We start from the raw sequence: 8,324 nt of genomic DNA, 5'->3' as shown, positions 1-8,324 counted from the left end.
GCGTTAATTAGCTATGGCAGAGGACGACCGAAACCAATGCCTTTGCTAACAGGACTAAATCACCTGCAGCTCCTCTCCTGGTCACCATATCGGTTGCACCCTAGAGGACTGGAAAACCGTGGCCTGGTCAGAACTGATTTCCGTTGATAAGAGCTGATGGTAGGGTTCGAGTGTGGTGCAGACGTCACGAAGCTATGGAAACAAGTTTTCATCAAGGCACTGTGGAAGCTTGTTGTGGCTCCTCAATGATGTGAGGGCTACGATAATGATCGAAGCAGACGAAATGAATTAAAATTTGTGGTGCGGCCGGGACTCGAACCCGGATCTTCTTGCTTAAGCTTAGGTAGTTCGTGCTGCAATGTTGACCATCCTGCTGTGGTAGTGTAATGGTTAGCATTTCTGCCTTGCAAGCAAGAAGACCAGCTTTCGAGTCGCGGCCGCACCACAAATTTTAATTCATTTCGTTTGCTTCGATCATTATCGTAGATAATAAAAAGAGACTTAAATGTCTAAGGGAAGTATTTAATTATGAGATGTGAGGGCTGTTGACGTGGAACGGAGTGGGTCCTCTGGTCCAACTGAACCGATGGAGACCGTTTACAGCCATTCATGGACATTATGTTCCCAAAATGTTTGTGGATGACAGTGCACCATGTTACCTTGCCACAACTGCTCGCAGTTGGTTTGAAGAACATTCTGGACAATTCGGGCGAATGATTTGGCCACCCAGATCGCCCAGTATGAATCCCGTAAATCATTTATGGGACATAATCGAGAGTTCAGCCCGTGCACAAAATCCTGCTCCTGCAACATTTTCGCGACTATGGACGGCTGTAGAGGCAGCTAGGCTTAATATTCCTGCAGGGGACTTCCAGCGACCACTTGAGTCCATGTCATGTGGAGATGCTGCACTACGCTGGGCAAAACGAGGTCCGACGCGACATTAGGGGGTGTCCGACGACTTTTATCACCTCACTGTGTACAGTATTACATGGACGAAGAGGGAATAACAGGAATGGAGGACGAAGAAAGAAGTTTTCGGATTTAAAAGGGTGTAAGTCAGGGACGCAGCCTTTCTGTTATATTGCTCCAGCGATACATCGAAAAGTAATGAAACTATATTTAAAAAAATGTTCAGAGATGGAACTAAAATTCATGGTGAAATGATGCCAGTCATCAGATCTACCGATGAAATCGTTAACCTCTGTGAAGGCAAGGAAGAATTACAGGATCTATTGAAGGGAGTAAATAATATGTGGAACACAGCTAATGAATTGGGGGAACATCAAACAAAGACGGAAGTACTGATGACTAGAAATGAGATTATCGATAAAATCAACATGAAAGTTTAGGACCACTTAGTACTGGGAACGAAGGAATTCTGCTTCCTTGGAAGCAAATTGTGCTTGACTAGGACACAAGAGGCAGATTAGCACAGGCAAAGAGAGCAGTCTTCGTCGAAGAAGTCTACCAATATCAATATAGACCTTATTTGAGTAAGAAAAACATGGGAATGCACATCTGGTGAACATCACTCTACACTGCCCGTTCAATAAGTTTCGAGGCTGACTTTATTCCGACATATAAGGGACTTCAGGGCAGTAACCATGGTGACAGCAGGAACTAACAACTGAAAACAACAGAAGTGCATACGAATAGTCAGTTGCGAGCAGGCAGGGTCAAGAAGTGGGCGTGCAGTCGTAGTGTTTCTAGTGTTGCGTCACAAATCGCAGTGGAGCTACCAGCTGAACATCTCCGAATCAAGTATTCTATACTTGCTCCAGTATGTTTTTGAAGAAGAGAAAAATGTGTGCGAAGGTCGTCCCACACGCCTTAACTTTCGAACAAATATAACGACGCTTGGATGCCTGCCGCAGCTTCATTGATATAAAAACACTGACAATTCTTTTGTGAAAAAATCGTAACTGTTGTCGAGACTCGGTGTTATGAATATGAACCTGCCAAAAAACCAAAGACTTCAGAGTGGGTCTATGATGGTTCGCCAGGACCGAAGTAAGGGTTAAGTTCTGGCCCGACAGGCCACCGTGTCACCCTGTGTCAGTGTATGGCATGGACGGACCTGTAATCAACACACCGCTGTCACGGTCGCTGTCGGGTTTCTTATCCTAGAATCCACCACTAATCGGTCGAGTAGCTCCACAGTTGGCCTCAGGGGGCTGCGTGTACCCCAACCCATCGTCCTACCAATAAGATATCCCTGTCAGTACCACGAATCCGTCCGCAGCTCGTGGTCGTGCGGTAGCGTTCTCGCTTCCCGCGCCCGGGTTCCCGGGTTCGATTCCCGGCGGGGTCAGGGATTTTCTCTGCCTCGTGATGACTGGGTGTTTTGTGCTGTCCTTAGGTTAGTTATGTTTAAGTAGTTCTGTTCTAGGGGACTGATGACCATAGATGTTAAGTCCCATAGTGCTCAGAGCCATTTGAACCATTTTGAACCACGAATCTAACCCGGGTACCCGGCATCGCAGTTAGCCACGCTGACCACTCAGATACAGAGGCGAGCACAAGACCGCAGAATGTACGAATATGACGCGCGAGTTGAACAACATCCGAAATTAGCACTCTTCTGACAGTTTCAAATAGTTGTATGGACGATATGTTCGTTGTACTCAATTGGGGGAGACAACGTATAACACTCGAAGTCTTATCTCTATTTTTTACTAATCCAGGCTGGAAATTTTCCGGACTGATGGGCTGTGTAACTGCATTTTAGAATGTGTAACATTCGTCACAGGACGCCGAAAATTATGCACACTCATGCTCATAAATTAAGGATAATGCTGATACATGGTGAAACAACGCTCTGGTTGGCGGTTTGAGGGTTTAAATCACCTCGGGGTATGACCATGTTGTACATTTCACCTGTGGTCGTCGCACGGTGGCGCTGGCAGCATTCCACATAGGCAGATGTGTGTTGGTGCATGTCAGAGTACGGTGCAGCGAGTAAGTGTGAAGACCTTTCTCAGATGTGCTAATGGTGATTGTGTGTTGAAAGTGGCTCAAAGAACACATATTGATGACGTTATGAGCTGTAGAATACTAGGGCGACTGGAAGTTGGTCAAACACAGCAGGTCGTAGCACAGGCCCTCCGTGTGGCACAAAGTGTGATCTCAAGATTATGGCAACGATTCGAGCAGACAGGAAACGTGTCCAGGCGCTACAGTACGGGACGTCCACAGTGTACAACACCAGAAGAAGACCAATATCTCAACGTCAGTGCCCGCAGATGGCCACGGAGTACTGCAGGTAGCCTTGCTCGGGACCTTACCGCAGCCACTGGAACAGTTGTCTCCAGACACACAGTCTGCAGACGACTGAACAGACATGGTTTATTCGCCCAGAGACCTGCAAGGTGCATTCCACTGACCCCTGGTCACAGGAGAGCCCGTAAAGCCTGGTGTCAAGAACACAGTACATGGTCATTAGAACAGTGGTCCCAAGTCATGTTCACGGACGAGTCCAGGTATAGTCTGAAAAGTGATTCTCGCCGGGTTTTCATCTGGCGTGAACCGGGAACCAGATACTAACCCCTTAATGTCCTTGGGAGGTCGTGGTTTGATGGTGAGCGATGGGATTGTGACTGGTGCACATACACCCTTGCATGTCTTCGACAATGGAACTGTAACAGGTCAAGTGTATCGGGACGCCATTTTGCACCAGTATATCCGCCTTTCCAGGGGTGCAGTGGGTCCCACCTTCCTCCTGATGGATGATAACGCACGGCCCCACCGAGATGCCATTGTGGAGGAGTACCTTGAAACAGAAGATATCAGGTGAATGGAGTGTCCTGCCTGTTCTCCAGACCTAAACCCCATCGAGCACGTCTGGGATGCTCTCGGTCGGCGTATTGTTTCACGTCTTCAAACCCCTACGACAATTCAGGGGCTCCGAGAGGCACTGGTGCAAGAATGGGAGGCTAGATCCCAGCAGCTGCTCGACCACCTGATCCAGAGTATGCCAACCCGTTGTGCGGCCTGTGTACGTGTGCATGGTGATCAAAAAATGGTTCAAATGGCTCTGAGGTCGTCCCCTAGAGCTTAGAACTACTTAAACCTAACTAACCTAAGGACATCACACACATCCATGCCCGAGGCAGGATTCCAACCTGTTACTGTAGCGGTCGCGCGGTTCCAGACTGTAGCGCCTAGAGCCGCTCGGCCACCCCGGCCGGCGCATGATGATCATATCCCATACTGATGTAGGGGTACATGCGCAGGAAACAATGGTGTTTTGTAGCACATGTGTTTCGGGACGGTTTTCTCAACTTGTCATCAATTCCGTGGACTTACAGATCTGTGTCGTGTGTGCTCCCTATGTGCCTATCGTATTGGTGCCAGTTTTGTGTAGTGCCACGTTGTGTGGCACCATATTCTGCAATTATCCTTAATTTATGAGCACGAGTGTAGATAGATAAGACTTGGGATTGGTAGGTCCTCCGCGGAATCGGCAAAGAAAACGTATATGGAAAACGCTCACTAGAGGAAGAAGCGGTAGGATATATCTTGTAGTGAGATATGGAATAACTTTCGCGGTTCTACAGGCAGCGGCAGGAGGAAATTGGGGAAGGACGGAGATCGTTTTTATTTCGCCGAGTAGTTGAGAACGCTGGGTGCAAATGCTACTCTGAGACATTGAAAGTGGCTCTGGAGAGAAAGCTGTAACTCATAAGGCTGATGGCAAAATGAAAGCGGAAAAAACAGAGAGTGCGCAAAAAAAGTCAACGTTGTGTCTCATAAGTAATACGCCACGTAGAGAGTTCAATAATGAATAATAGAATTTGCGCGTATCAGATTACCAGCCTGGATAAGAACTTTGAAGACAGCTCTGATAGCCGTCTGGTAACGTAAATAACATTTGTACAGCTACCTGCAAGATACAGTATAGTATAAACTCATGCACGAAAGACTGTATAACTCAAACTTGCGCTTGAAATTTAAAAATATTTTACGCTTCCTCCGTCAGAATTGAATCTTCTTTGTGAATTGACAATGGAAAAGTGGTCGATATAGATATCAGGAAAATGCTCAGTCGCAAGGAAGTATGTTAGCTACTTGTCTCAAAATGTGTACTCATTAGCCAGTCACAACTCTCACCATTTATGCAGACGACATTGCACTGACTGCAGAGGGGAAAATTTTGAAACAGTGGAGGATTCTTTAGAAACCGAACTTAGTGGCTTCACTGCACAATATACGAGCAGTAGACCGAAACATAATCCATCCAAACCGAAAATATATGCTTGCCATTTACCAGCCAAATATACAAGCTAAGAGAAAATTGGATTCAAGCGGATGGTCTCTGCTTCAACCTGAAAAATCGAGTAGTAAACTCGTAGTCTTAGATATAAATATCAGAAAGTAGCTGCGAGAAACAGTAAGATAAAGACAGCTGCAGGTACGAAATCGGCTGCACACGTGGAAATACTACTTTTATCAGGCCTTGAACTTTGGCTTTCAACTGCATAATATTAAGCAGAAGCCAACTGCCAAAGCTAATACCCTAGTTACAACCAAACCAAGTAACATAAGGCATGAAGTGTTAGTAAATGTGGAAGGGAATGAGGTGGAATGTGGTAAAGACGACATTATGTACTGGCGCCAGCTAACCACTCAGACACTGAAGTCGACAAAGAATTTTCTGAGCACTACGATGAACCCACGAGTAGAGTACCTTGACTGGATCTTTGTCAAACTTGACTCAAGCTGGATCTCACATATGGAAAGCCATCCACCTGCTGAAAGTCTAATGAAGTCTAATTGAGGATCAAATCACTCTGTGAGACACGGGTGGGACACAGTCTACGTAGCACCTGTACTTCTGCCCGCATTGTGTCCCACAAATTGTACAGTGGAGACAAGGCCGTCGAGCTTTTAGATTTGTCGACTGAAATAACATTTGTAACTGCGCTTCTCTTTGTCAGTATCATTTTGCTGTAGTGGGTTTCAGCCTGAAGACGGATTGCACTTGATGCAAGTCTCCATGATAACTTGTCGTGTGTAAGTATTTTCATCTCTGTAGAACAACTGCAACCTACATCCATTTGAAACTGCTTATTGTAGTCATACCTTAGTCTACTATAATTTTTACTTTCTGCACTTTTCTCAGTTACCAAACTGACGACTAGTTCATGCCTCAAGAAGTGTCCTGTCAACCACTTGTATTTTAAATCCTCTCTATTTCAGCTGTGTTACTGTTGAAAACTTATCTACCATTTTATGTGGTTCACTATTGTTAAGTCTATCATAATAAAATGTAATTTTTGTGGTCCCTGTGTGCATCCCTTTTAAAGCGAAACGGCTGAGGAATTACAGTTCCCCAGAGACGTACGATTTTTTGAATGCCAAAGAACTATTCACGGATGTACTGGAACTTGGGACACCCATGAAAGATTCAGGTCATATATCCTGTTCTAGAAATGTAAATCAAGCTCGGCAGTCACAAGGCCTCCCAGTTTTGAATATGTGTAGCAGCTATTTGCTGACTGAGCGTAGCATATAGCAGGGTTGTAATTGTCAGCTCAGAAAAATGTGACGTGGAAACTTTCAATCTATTAGCTGCGGCCGGTCGTCATTGCCCAAAGGCGTAGCAGCAAATTTCTTCCTCAGTGACTCAGGTACCTATTAGAATATGGTTGAGCGAAATATTCATAGACGTTAGCAAGCCAGTGAAACAAGGAAAATCAACTGCATTTATGCCATTACATTTACCACAGTGTGGTGCTACTAGCTGTAAGTGTAACCAGAGCGAAACCAGTAACGCTGGTAATTCAAAGCATGGAACCTGTTTAATCATGTACCGTGTTGAGCTACTTAGTAGCTGAGCCGTGCGTGGCTCGTGTTCGTGACATATCTCATTTGACATCCTGTTTTTACTGTACTACCACCTCGTTATGTTAATTTCAATTACTGGTGTCATTGAGTTGCCGCCTAGCCTGCCCGTGAGAGGCAGCAGCGGCGCTTATCAATATAAGCCCTGGCGTATTATATATGGCAACGGCCTTGCCGCAGTGGATACACCGGTTCCCCTGAGATCACCGAAGTTGAGCACTGTCGGGCGTGGCCGGCACTTGGATGGGTGACCATCCAGCAGCCATGCGCTGTTGCCATTTTTCGGGGTGCACTCAGCCTCGTGATGCCAATTGAGGAGCTACTCGACCGAATAGTAGCGGCTCCGGTCAAAGAAAACCATCATAACGACCGGGAGAGCGGTGTGATGACCACACACTCCTCCCATCCGCATCCTCAACTGAGGATGACACGGCGGTCGGATGGTCCCGATGGGCCACTTGTGGCCTGAAGAGGGAGTGTGTGTATTATATATACTGACTTGTATTACTTCCCGGTTGTCGTGTGTTGGGAGTTAGTTCATATCTGACAGTGAGTTGCAACGCGCCAGCAGTCGAGTTCGCACCTGGCAGTCGGACTGTTGGGACGCGGCAGGAGTCGGTTGGATTGGAGCGGCAGTAAGGTTCGGATAGCCGTGACTCGCCCGATCGTTGCCGGCATACATGGTTTCAATAGGGACGGTCTTGGTTGATCGTCAGTTGGTCGTCTTACTGGACGACGTTATGGCTAGCCGATCATTTATGGAGAAGTATGTGTCTCAACTCGTGGTTCGTTCAAATGGTTCAAATGACTCTGAGCACTATGCGACTTAACTTCTGAGGTCATTAGTCGCCTAGAACTTAGAACTAGTTAAACCTAACTAACCTAAGGACATCACACACATCCATACCCAAGGCAGGATTCGAACCTGCAACCGTAGCGGTCTCATGGTTCCAGACTGAAGCGCCTAGAACCGCTCGGCCACACCGGCCGGCCGATGTTTTAGCGGCTGGGGCATGCAGCGTCAGGAAGGTGCGGATAGCCACCACTTGCCCGACGATTGGCAACAAACATGTTTTGCGTCGTCTTATAAGACGACGTGTATTTGGCCGGCGATTGCTTATGGGTTGGCTGTGTGCGCCGACTCGTGGTTCGTCCTCGTTAATGCACAGTCACTGCCGTGAGCATCGTCTAGTCCTCGTACAGTTGGGCTGTGTCTAGTTATGAGATTTTCACTGACAAGTTTATATAAGTGTTGTCGGCGAACTGCCTCTGAGTTAGTCGGTCGTTAGATTAAACTATGTGGGTTTACGGGTCGTCCACCCCTTATGGGTTGTCTGGGATCCGTTTTATTTGGTTCCACAGTCTCTGCTGTTAGCATCGTTGAGCGGAACCATGGTGCAAGTGTGGTGCGGAACTCTCCTTGATCATTGGTCTGTTGGCGTTCTGTCGGTTGGGTTGCCTGCGGATCGGATATAGCT

General features: G+C 46.8%; 1 pseudogene; it reads left to right on the top strand.

Moving 5' to 3' along the window:
- Positions 1-7,007: 7,007 nt before the first annotated feature.
- LOC126200096 (5S ribosomal RNA) lies at positions 7,008-7,124 on the top strand (annotated as a pseudogene).
- Positions 7,125-8,324: the final 1,200 nt, after the last annotated feature.

The sequence above is a fragment of the Schistocerca nitens genome, chromosome 8 (assembly GCF_023898315.1).
Source record: "Schistocerca nitens isolate TAMUIC-IGC-003100 chromosome 8, iqSchNite1.1, whole genome shotgun sequence".
In the NCBI taxonomy this organism is placed as follows: Eukaryota; Metazoa; Arthropoda; class Insecta; order Orthoptera; family Acrididae; genus Schistocerca; species Schistocerca nitens.
This window is presented reverse-complemented; position numbering and strand designations above follow the sequence as displayed.